Source organism: Acomys minous (assembly GCF_964271855.1).
Source record: "Acomys minous genome assembly, chromosome: 1".
NCBI lineage: Eukaryota > Metazoa > Chordata > Mammalia > Rodentia > Muridae > Acomys > Acomys minous.
Genome location: NC_140483.1, coordinates 153,590,188 through 153,603,352, shown reverse-complemented (window position 1 = coordinate 153,603,352; position 13,165 = coordinate 153,590,188).

Below are 13,165 nucleotides of genomic sequence, written 5' to 3'. Positions count from 1 at the left end.
GCTGGTGGAGACTGTGTCTTCGTCTTCACGCTTGTCCTAACTCCATTGGCCGACTTCAGTTCTTCTCTCCTGCGTAACCAATCCCTTCGGAATTAACCAGAGTGTTTTGTGTTTGGAAAACAAAACACAGAACATTAACCTGTGTACAGAAACTCCCCAACTTTAAACTGTACTGCTCTTCCTCCCGAGCTCCTCGAATTCATGCGCTCGAGGGTCGCCTGGACATTTTTGCCTGACATCTCCAACTTGGCACGCTCTAAAGTGAGCTTCTGGTTTCACCCTGAAGCAGATGCATTCTCTCTTGCGTTCTTGCTATTAAGAATCCCAGTGCTACTTGCAGTAGCAATGTGCCCAGTTCCCTTCCTGGTAGAAGCTATCACATGGCAATTCTGCTCAGAGATATAAATACAAGTAATTAGGTAGGGATTCTAGGAGATGTTTTATTAAAATTTTATTAAAGTTTTTTCTTTCATGGAAGCACAGCAGCCGCCTGTGATTATGGAGTTCACAGGCGATAAGAAAGTACAATTTGAGCGACCAGGAAGGGAAAAGATTGCCACAAGAAGGCCAACAGAGTCAACTAAGTTAGCTCCATGGGGACTCACAGAGACTGAATCACCAACCAAAAAGCATGCATGAATTTGACCTAGGTCCCCTATGCTTAAGATGGGCAGCTTGGAGCGGGGCTGGCTCTGACGTGGGCTCCGCTGCCTGCTTTTGTATCACTTCCTCCTAGCCGGGCTGGAAGAGGACGTGCTTAGCCCTGATGCAAGTTGATGTGCTGGGGTGTGTTGGGGGGGGGTGCTCCCCTTTTCTGAGGAGAAGGGGAGGGGGAAGGGGGAAGAGGGTGGGAGGGGAGACTGGGAGGAGAGGAAGGAGGGGGCTTTGATCCTGATGTAAAGTGAATAAATAATGAGGAAAAAAAAGATTTAGATACTCTTGACAAGGGTTTCGATTGTGCATGTAGCTGAAGGGCTCTTTTGTATTTTGTTTCCTAAATTCCACACATGGGAGACCACATTTGCCTTTCTGAATCTGGCTTACTTCAGTTAACATGATCTTTAGTTCTACAAAAGAATGATTCCACTCTTTTTTATGACAGAATAGAACTCCAGTTTTAATGTTTATTTTACATATAATATATAAGATGTAACTTTTTAGCATATACAATATTACACAATCTTTCCTTTATCCATTCAGCCACTGATGGGCATCTTAGAGAAGATGGAGGATAAGAGACGGTAGAGGGACATGTATAGGATTAAATTTTGTTATATGCATACCTTAAAATAATACAATGAAACCCGTTATTTTGCACATACTTATTAAAGTGCTTAAAATATGTTATACAAAAATATGTACAATTCAAACATCATAAGTTATATATTATATGACATAAAAATTATTCTACTTAAAAATTATATATAATGCCAGCCATGGGGGCACATGACTTTAATACCAGCCTTTGGGTATAAGAGGCACGTGGATCTCTATTAATGTGAGGCCAGCCTGGTCAACAGAATAAATTCCAGAGAGATCTTGTCAAAAATACACACACACACACACACACACACACACACACACACACACACAGCCTGGTGCACCCAGTGGCATATTCCTGTATAATCCCAGCACTCAGGGAGGCAAAGGTTGGTGGAGTTTGAGGCCATCCTGGTCTACAGAGCGAGTCTAGGATCGCCAAAGCTACACAGAGAAACCCTGCCTTGAAAAAAAATATATGTATCATATTAGAAAATCAGTGTTTTATGAATATAGGGAAACTCATATGCTCTATATATGTATGACTTTATGTTCTATAGCCACAGTTTGGAGAAATGGAAATGAAAGCAATACTAAGTAAATCCTTTGTTTGTTGAATTGTGTGCACGCTTGTGTGCTTGTATGTGAATGTAGATATGAGTGCCGATGGCAGCCAGAAGACAGATGAACCGTCTGGAGCTGGAACTAAAGGCAGCTGTGAGCCGCCTGACTTGGCTGCTGGGGCGCTGGGACCCGAGCCTCAGTCCTCTGGAAGAGCAGCACACACTTGGAATTGCTGACTCAGCTTCCCAATCCCTGTTTCTGTTTTTGCTGTTTTTCTAGGGCGTGCATGTGTGTGTGGTGTGTGTATATATGTACACATGCACCTGCATGTATGTATGGGTATCACATGTGTGCAGCTGCCCACAGAGCCAGAAGAGGGCATCCGCTCTGGAGATGGAGTTACAGCTGCTTATGAGCCACCGCGTGGGTGCTGGGAACTCAACTCAGGTCCCCTGCCAGAGCAACAGCTGGTCTTCGCTGCCGAGCCAGCCCTGTTAGTTTAATATGGGACCCTCAGAGGACAGATGTGGACATCTGCTTCCTTCCATCTTACTCACTCATCCTTTGTGTTGAGAACACTCTACCGTGCATGCTCAGAGTCCACCAGCCAGCTCAGCCTTGTCTGTCCTGGCTAATCCCTGTGCTCCTCCACAGCAGTTCAGGCTCATCTGTTGTCACTTCTCTTTTGTTCTCTTGTTCTCGAACAATCCCTACGTCTTCTTTGTCTCCCGTGACCTTAACATTTTGAAAGACTAAAACACACACTAGTTATTGTGTAGGTTTTTGAACAGGAGTTTGTCTGCTTTCTCCTCAAATTCCAACCCAGGCTATGCACTTCGGTCAGGATTCCATCAATCATTGGCCCATGAACCCTCTCAGGACAGACTATCAGACAGCACAAGATAAAACTTGTTTGTGTCAAGTTACCAGCTGGACCCGGGCCACTTCTCTGCCAAGACTTTCCCATTGTAAAGTTACCTTTGTCCCCTTAATAGATAATTTGTGAAAGGATACGCTGATGTGTACTGTACAAATTGCTCACCACCAGCCTTTCACCTACATACTCTGACTCATGGTTCTTGCCTGAGTTAATTTTTTTCTTTGTTTGTTTTGTTTTTGGAGACAGGGTTTCCTCCGTGTAGCCTTGGCTGTGCTGGACTCAATTTGCTGACCAGGCTGGCTTCGAGCTCACAGTGATCCGTCTGCTTTTGCCTCTCGAGTGCTGGGATTATAGGTGTGCGCCATTTTGTTTTCTTGAGACAGTTTCTGGTTTCTCTATGTAACAGCCCTGGCTGCTCTGGAACTCAATCTGTATACCAGGTTGACCTTAAAGATCACAAAGATATGCCTGCCTCTTCCTCCCAAGTGCTGGGATTAAAGACATGTACCACCACCACCAGGCTACCTGAGTCAATTATTAATATAATAGTTGCAATATTGTGCCATTCCAAGTCTATCCTCCTGGCTGTCTTTACTGGTTGACACTCTATGTTTTGGGGAGATAATTTCTTTACATCCGGATTAATGAAATTGTAATTTATGGATTAGCATGCTTTGATTGTTGGGTTATGTGGGTGCTAATTATTAGATTTTGTGTTCAAACTGTCTTATTTGGTCAATGGAAGCTCCTAGAAGGCAGCTGCATCTTTCTGACAAGACAATATTTCTTTTATTTTCTTTCTGCCACATTTTTCTACACACTTTACTTGGTGCACTCTCCCTTACTGATGAAGATGTTTCTTTCAACTCTTTCAACTTACTCTCTATCCACGTGAATGCATTATGACATAAAATGCCTGCACCCACCACGCACAATAAATAAGCAAATAAATGTAATTTAAAATTTTTTTCAAAGAAAGATATCAAGCATAATACATTAGATTATATGTCTGTCATACTAGACTCTATATGGTGTATATATAATATGCACACACATATATATACACACATGTACACATACATATATACATCCATACATGTATACACACACACAGGGGCTTCAGGGTGTAGCTCAATGGTGGAGTAGTTAATTACTGTGCTTGAGAACATGTGTTGTTAATCTCAGTCACAGAAAGAACCACGGACTGTGCCAGGTCAGTAAGATTTGGATGACCGCAGTGAATACAACATGACATGGTGAAGACAGGAGCCACAGAGGTACACTACGGAACACAGAGTCAAGCAGAGACGTTTCCTTTACTTTTCTCTGAGGAAATAAAAGCTTGTTCAGTTCAGCCACCCGCTCTTAGGTTTTCAATGAGCTCTTATCTAGTGACCCAAGGGAACAAGTAACTTGGAACATTACAATAGCATAAGTAAAGGAAGAATGCATCTCATCAAATGACCCAGGTAACAACACACTGTGCAGAGCACACATGGTGACAAGCATGATTGATGTGGTAGAGATTCCCTGGGAATGTTCTTCTGTGGCTATGCATTTAGAAATGGATGGGTGTGTCCCACCTTCATTCCAGACCATCCGTGCTTCACTAGTCTGCTGAGATGCTGTGAAGCCATACAGGGTGACAGGGCTGGAGGGAGGATGCAGCAGTTGGGGGCATGTGCTGCTCTTCCAGAGGACCTGGAAAAGCCTTTTGGGGTCCCAGCCCAAGTGTGGTAGAAAGAATCCCTTCTGCAGAATTATATAAACTCTAGGCAAAGGATAGGACAGTGGGAGAACTTGGAAGGGAAACCCAGGAGAGGCAATCTTCCAACACTCAGCACATTTCATGAGAGAAATAACATTGCTCACAGTGTTGGGTTCAGAGTGGAAGCCGAGAAAACTCACTTTAGATATGGAAGCTTAAAAATTTTAAGTTTTATTTTCTGAGCCCAGGGAGGCGGCCAGTTCGGTATCTGAACCACATCCCAGAAGGGAGATAGGGAGATTGTACAACATTTTTAAAGGATGGGAACGTGTGTGTGTGTGTGTGTGTGTGTGTGTGTGTGTGTGTGTGTGTATGCGCGTGCTGTAGTATGGCCCAATCATTTTAACTGAAGAGGTTGAGCTAGTGAGTTTCCACCAGTCAGGACAGGAGTAGGTCCCTGGGCCTGGGAACATGAACTTGCTTGACCCCGCCAGCAAGATGGAGAAGTTGTCCTTGAGTACTGGAGCACTGGGCCTGCTCAGGCTGCGGGCAGAAGAGACAGTGAGGAGGGTAGGAAGGGGAAGGGAAGTATGCCTTCCCTTCAAGGCTGTATTAACAACGCAGCAGTTTTTATCTTAACTTAATGGGCTAATGCAGGTTTTCCCTGTAACTAGGGAGAACCTAGGGTAGGGGGCTTCCAGCAGAACGGGGGCGGCCTGGAGATGCTCTAGGTCCTTCATCCCTATGACCAAAGAGAGTCTGGAACAAAAGGATAGTACTTAGAGCAAGTTTCCTTTGCTCGTTCCCAACAACAGTACCTTCCAGCAATCCTGTAAGTGTGACCACCCTCACGTTTGTTCTTTTCTACAAGATGAGTTTACTTTACCACTCCGTTGGGAGGCCGAATACACAGGAAAAAGTGCCAACGCCAGGGAAGACTAGCCAGGTTTTCCGCTACCGCCCTGCTGCTGACTAGCGACATGGAGTTTGGTCTGTGATAATCTGCCTGTTGCTCGCCTGAGGCTCTGAGGAAGATCACGGTAACAAGGACTGGACTAGAAATACTGGACACCAAAGGCTACTCTAGCACGAGACTCACGGTTGACGTGACACCATGGGCTTCTCGTACCCGCAGACAGTGCAAGAGGCAATGGACATTTGCTCTCCACGTGTGGGATTCCTCCCGCACGAAGGTTTTCCTCCACTTATGAGAATAACTTCACAAATTGATTTTTAAAGGTTTAGCTGTGGTGGTGGTGGTGGAAGTATATAGTTATCTAATAAGGCTTATTATAAAATTTGTTTATAATTATTATAGCAATAATATCTAACCCTAACCTGCTATCGATCAATAAAAGACATAGATACCTGTTGTGTTTTAGAATAGGCCTTATTTCACCTGGGGCTGGGCAGATATTAACCCCTAAAGTTCATTCCATTATCTCCCATTCTTCATCCCATGCCATCTACTTTAATCATTTCTTCTTCTTCTTCTTCTTCTTCTTCTTCTTCTTCTTCTTCTTCTTCTTCTTCTTCTTCTTGTTTTTCTGAGACAGGGTTTCTCTGTGTAGCCTTGGCTGTCCTGGACTCACTTTGTAGACCAGGCCCAGTGCTGGGATTAAAGCCATGCACAACCGAACCTGACCCCTCTTTTTTTTTTTTTTAAAGTATATGTTCTTTTAAAAAAAAAGATTTATTTATTTATTATGTATACTGTATTCTGCCTGCATGTGCCTACAGAAGAGAGCACCAGATCCCACTAGAGATGGTTATGAACCACTATGTGGTTGCTGGGAATTGAACTCAGGACCTTTTGAAGTACAGATCATGCTCCTAACCTCTGAGCCATCTTCAGCTCCGCTTTAATCATTTCTATCTGGGCTATTTCCCATCCATAATCCCAAAGCACTTGCTTATGTTGTTCATCTGGGCTGCTTCTTTCCACTGGGAACTTCAGAGTTCTTCCTCCTGGCCCACGAGGCTCTTCCTATCCCAGGGCGAATCTGCTCCTTCCTCCTCCATCAGTATCTCTCTCTCTTACCCAAGATTCTTCTCTCCCAGAAGCCTTCAAACTTTGACCACACTTCCTCATTCTGCCCAGCCCATGTGTGAGGGCATTTATTCAGCCAATCAAGGATAACTTGGAGGCAGGGATTACAAACATCATTTGGAGGTATGTGAGTGTCTGCTTGTTAAAGACAGCAAGCAGACCTAGGGGTGGGAAGATACTTAGCAATCAAATACAAAGCACCAGGACCATAATCAGGCTCTTGCACTGTGGGGTGTGTGTGTGTGTGTGTGTGTGTGTGTGTGTGTGTGTGTGTGTGTGTGTGCGCGCGCGCACTTGTGCACATGCACACATGACTTCAAGTGCCCAAGGAGGCCAGAAGAGGGTATCAGATCCCTTGGAGCCGGTTACAGGTGCCTGTGAGCTGCCTGTCATGGGTACTGGGAAACAGATGCTGGTCCTCTGGAAGAGCAGCACATGCCCCCAACTGCTGCATCCTCCCTTCGGCCCTGTCACCCTGTATGGCTTCACAGCATCTCAGCAGACTAGTGAAGCATGGATGGTCTGGAATGAAGATTTCTATTTCTAAATGCATGGCCACAGAAGAGAATCTACCACAGGGAAGCCAGGGAATCTACCACATCAATCATGCTTGTCACCATGTGTGCTCTGCACAGCGTGTTGTTACCTGGGTCATTTGATGAGATGCATTCTTCCTTTACTTATGCTATTATAATGTTCCAAGTTACTTGTTCCCTTGGGTCACTAGATAAGAGCTCATTGAAAACCTAAGAGTGGATGGCTGAATGGAACAAGCTTTTATTTCCTCAGAGAAAAGTAAAGGAAATGTCTCTGCTTGACTCTGTGTTCCGTAGTGTACCTCTGTGGCTCCTGTCTTCACCATGACTTAGCACAGTCACCGTGACTCACCTGCAGTCATCCAAATCTTACTTGACTTGGCATAGTCCATGGCTCTTCCTGTGGCTGAGATTAAAAACACATGTTCTCAAGCCCGGTAATTAACTACTCCACTGAGCTGCACTCTGAAGCCTATGTGTGTGTGTGTGTGTGTGTGTGTGTTTGTGTGTATACTCGTATGGATGTGTGTGTGTGTGTGTGTGTGTGTGTATTCTGTTAGACACCTAATCTTGTTGAAGACATAAGAACAAATCATAGAGGTTTTGCTTGACAAAGTACCAAAAGTCTGCAGCTGATAACTACTGACCTTAAATGTGATGAATGGTCCAGCTGTAATTTTGCCTAAAATTACTTTAGAATTTACTTTTTCCTCCTAGAACTGTCTTTATTTCTCAGCCCTATTGAAATTTACACTGGAAAACTTTTTCCCACAGAGAATGTTGAAAGAAGGCATTTGGCCAAAGGCTTGAATGAATGATTAAATTTTGGCTCTGACCATTGTGAGCAGCCAGGCAGAAACTGCTTGGCCAGGAAGTTAGGAACTTGATATAACAGTACCTGACAGATATTGTTAGCTGTAGAAAAGTACTTTAGAATCTGCTTTGAGTGCAATAGAAGGTGGGCTTGGAACTCATGCTTTACAGATATTTTATAATAGAGGACCCCTTGGCAGTTAGCCTAGGCTTGGATAGCACATGTGTTGGTTTGGGACTGGGAGTAGGTCAAGGTTTTTCTTTTTTAGAGACTATTTAGTTTCAGGCTATGTTGCTGTGACAATCATGTAAACACAGTGGCTTTAGTCGGGAGAAATTTCCCTAGTATTTTTTAAGAAATAATAATCAGGCCATGCTGACCACTGCTTGGATGTCGATTGATTTTGCTACTGTAGGCTATACAGAACTGTTTGTATTTCTTTGTTCGATTGTTGTCTTGCTCTGTTGATTTTTAAATGCTTTATTGATGGTAAAAGATGAGAAAGTCATGATGTAATCTGTAATAAAAAAGAATTGAACTCACTTTAAATAAAGTACTCAGGTTGGCTCAAGGAATAACAGAGACAGAAAAGTAAGCAAGTAACAGACAAGGGAAGCAGAAGAAAAATAAAAATCTCCTGGGCTTTAAAAAACCTTCGGTTTTGTACTGCATATGCCTGTGTCTCCAAGTATTTCCTTTCCTCCGTTCCTCAACCTCTCCTCAACAACCAGTTTCTCTAGCTAGTTGTTTCCCAATGGTTGGTTTTCCTAAACCAGCTGCTCACTGTCTGCTCAATTCTTCCTACCTAGGATCCACAAGACTTTCTCTCATCTCCTCTTCGCTACTTCCTGGAGCTGGTCTGCGGGATAATATAATGTACTAAGCTCTATATCTTTGTTTGTCACGACAGCCCTCCCTCATGTGGAAGAAAGGTGAACGTAAGTGCTCACCCAGGAGCAGTGTACATATGTGGCGGTTTGAATGAGTACGGCCTCCTTAGGCCATGTGTTCCGACGCTTGGTTCCCAGTTGTTGAAACTGTTAAGGATTAGGAGGTGTGCCCCTTGTGAAGGAGGTGTATTCCTAGGAGTGGGATTTGAAGTTTTAGAAGCCCTCATTAGGCCCAGTCTCTCTATGCTTGCTTATTGCAGGGTGTAAGCTCTTAGCTACTGTCTGCTGCCGCTCCCTGCCAGGATGGTCATGGACCAACAACCCTCTGACACTGTAAGCAAGTCCCCAACTAAGTGCTTTCTTTTCTATTTTTCTTTGTTTGTTTTCTGAGATAGGGTTATTCTGTGTAGCCATGGCTGTCACGGACTCACTTTGCAGACCAGGCTGGCCTTGAACTCACAAAGATCTGCCTGCCTCTGCCTCCCTAAGTGCTGGGATCAGAGGTGTGTGCCACCTCACCTGGCTAACTTCTTTCTTTCTTTCCTTCCTTCCTTCTTTCTTTCTTTCCTTCTTTTCCCCCCCTCTGAGACAGAGTTTCTCCGTGTAGCCTTAGCTGTCCTGGACTTGCTTTGTAGACGAGGCTGGCCTCAAACTCACACCTACCTCTGCCTCCTGAGTGCTTAATTGCTTTCTTTTAAAAGTTGCCTTGGTCATGTATCTTTTTACACAAATAGAACAGTAACTAAGAGACTTAGCTTACCCTTTCCCAGGTCAAATCTGCATTCTATAGTTCAAGAAACCAACTCCACAGTGCCTTAAAAACCATGTCCCTTAACCCCACTGAGGAATCCAAAGTAGGAATCCCAGAGCTGGCCAAATGCGCAATGATCCAGATGCCTTTGATCTCCCTTGCCTGCGGTCTACAGTGAGTGGCTTCCTTGTATGAAGTCACAGAAAGCTGTTGTAATGCACTTTAGGCAGGAAGGACAAAGAGAGACAGTTTCATGCCCACTGACTGTGTGTGTTTTAATTTTATCAACAAAACAGCAGTTTTCCTAAAAGCCCTCTCCTTCCCGTTAGGCTTCTGCAAACTGTTTAGGACTGGAACGCAGCCCCCGCTACAAAGAGAGTGAGAGTCGATTGCCGGGCACCTTGCTCCACTAGCAAGAGTAGGGCACACAAGTAGTACAGAAAGGAGAGAGAAGTGGCCCGGAGGGCAAGCCACAGGGTCTGCCGCTGGGCTTAGCAGGGGCGAATGCCTGGAAAGCCCTCTGTTAGGCTCTGTCGGTTACCCGTGCTGTTTGCTGCTTCAGTTGTTTTTGCAATATATTTTTTTCCAGAGGATGGAGGGAGCCGTAACTGTCCCTGCCCTAAATGGGAAAGGCATGTTGTAATCAGATGTCACCCCGTGGGCCAAACTGTCAGAGGAACAAGGTAACAGGGTGACTTGCCTCCTTGGGAATCTTTCCTTGTCTTTTGCTAAGAAGATGACATGGAGTGTGCTGTGGTTTCTAAATTTCTCAGGTGTGGCTGTGGACCTTGGGGGCCAGAGGGTGAAGGGTTTTTTGTTTTTTTTGTTTTTTTAATGATTGGCATTTGCAACACATTATCATAGCATTACTCTGCTCGTTTCTCTCTCTCCTTTTTTTCCCCTCAATATATGTATTTTGTAAAATTTCCATTTTCTACTCTCCTTACAACTGGTGACTAATATAATATGTTTAATATGTGTGTCGTTGATTTTTTTTTTATGTTCTTCTTTCCTTTTTCCTCTTTGTTTCCTTCCCCAGCCTCACCCCCTTTCTCTCTGTCTTTCTTTTGGACAGAGTCTCATGTAGCCCAGGCTGGCCTCAAACTCTTGACTTGGAGCTGAAGACCTTAAACTCCTGATCCTCCTGCCTCCACCCCTCCAGTGCTGGAATTAAGAGCATGTACTACACGCCAGGGCCCCAGGCGTACATCACGTTACGAAATGAGCAACACCCAAGCCCTGCCTGTCTTATGTGCTGTGAACAAGGGATGACTTTATTTAATGTACAGGAATAATTTTGAATTCCATGCCTCATTCTGTTTCTTCCTTTTTAACTACATTGCTGCATCTTTGAGTCTATTGGAGTTATTTTATAGACATCAAACCCAGAGCATCTTTTGATTGCTAGATTATACCCCACAATCCAAAATCCACATTTTATGCAAACTCCCTAGTACAGACTGAATTCTGCTCCCATTCATATGCTAAAGTGCCTCATCCAAATTCAGACTACAAACATATTTGGAGAGAGGATCATGAGAAAATTATGAGAAAATTAAACCACTTCTTATGAACGAGCTGAAAACCAGTGTCAGGAAATTAGGTGGGGCTCTAGTGCTGACTCAGACTGCCGCAGGCCCTTCAAAGGGAGGGGCTTAAGTTAAACACATGTATTAGGTAGGACTCAAATTCATTGTGACTAGTTTCTTCACAAGAAGACAGCAGGGATTTGCAAGTGGGGGGGGGGGAGGCCATGTGAGGACATAGGAAAAGGGAGGCCATCGGTGACTCAGGAAGGCAAGCTGCAGGAGAGGAAAAACCTGCTCACCTAGAGCTTAGATGTCCCTATTCAAACTATATTATTTTCCCTGTTGTTTCCACATCTTATAACCTTTTAAGTTGAACACTTCATATGTGTGCGTGTGTGCATATACTTCCAAGTTCGGACGACATTCTCCAGAACCATCTACTTGGCTGTTTAACATGGAGTCTCTTCATAGCCTGGAGCTTTGTGAGTCAGCTAGGCAGGCTGGCCAGTAAGCTCAGGGATCTGCCTGTTGTTTTTAAATTAACTGGTACAGCTTAATAATATTTATTATCTGGTCTATACCTATTATTATTATTATTTCAGTATAACCCGCTAGCAATCAATCAAGACACAGACACTTGTTGTATTTTAAAATAGCCTTAGTTAACCTGGGGAGGGCAGATAGCAATTCTCTATACTACTTCCCATAGTGGGGCAGACATCCCATACCTGCCCCAATCCCACGCCATCTGCTTCTAATAATGTCTATCAAGCTACCTCCCATCCATAATCCCAAATACTTGCTAATGTTCTTCATCTGGGCCAAATCTCCATCCACGCCAGCCATGTGCTTCTCCTCCACCTAACCCGTGCTGGCCTTCCTTCTCTTCTCCTTTCGGTCTCTCTTCTTCCCCTTCTTCTTCTTCCCAGGATTCTTCCCTCCCAAGCCCCGGGAACCTTAGCCACACCCATCTCATTTTCCCTGCCCAGGTAACAGACTCTTATTGGTCAAAAGGTGGGTCATAGAGACAGCAAGCAGTAATTAGCATCAAAATACATCAGACCATCCTCCAACATCTGTTGGTCTACATTTACGAAAATGCACCATTGTGCTTGGATTTATTTATTTACTTAATTATTTTCGCTATATAGCCTTGACTGGCCTGGAACTTGATAGGTAAGACCAGGCTGGCATTGAACTCACAGACATCTGCCCGTCTCTGCCTCCCATGTGCTGGGATTAAAAGGCATGTGCCACTACCACTACATCTGGCCTTTAAATTTCTTTAATGTGGGGTCTCAAAAATCAAACTCAGGCCCTGATGTTTTCATTGCAGACACTTTCGCAACTGAGCAGCCATTCCCCCTCCCCCTGTCCCCCCCCTTGCCCCCCCATACCCCCTCCCCACTCTGGCATCTTGTCAATCCACAACATTCATTTTTGTGAAACTAGACTTTTGTTGTCGAAACCATCCAACCTACATGTTTTATTGTATTTTAGGCAGTCCTAGCAAGCCTCGATGCTCCATGACACCCACATTCTTACTTTTCAGGAGTTCTGGGGTCAACTGAGAGCGTTTGCCGTGAAGCTGACACACGTGTACAGATGGCCCTGGGAGCACTTCATGCTGCCTTCCATAAGAAACGGCGATACCTGCACTGTGGGATTCTGAATCCGTCACTTTGAACCTTGGTAACAGAAACCTGGCAGGGAGAAGAGAGGACTTCTATGCCCAAAGACATAAAAGGTGGTTGAATTACCCAAGGCATAAGCTGGCTTCACTGCTTGCACACAGCCCTGCTTCTGCCATCTACAGGGTTTCGATGACACGCCTGCGCCCTCACCCACACACCTGCATCATGTACACAAAATTGCCTGTGGAGCTAATGAGTGTTTTTCCTAAGGCCATCTCAGACAAGATTGTTTAAAGAATGTTTGGGCCTCGTGTTTTAAAGCAGCTGTCTGAGAACCTGCCTCTGCCCTGAGCCTAGACACCCTTCCTCAGGAAGGCTTCCTAAATTTTCCTTCACAGAAGGTCCATCTTTAAGAGAAAATAAGCCAGCTTGCATTCCCTCCCAGTCTTCGCCGTTAGGCGTAGATTACATTCTTCGAGCAATGTGATTCAGGAATTGTGAAGTCGCTTCTAAATGTGCCGCTTAAAACCAAAGCAGATGTCACCCCTC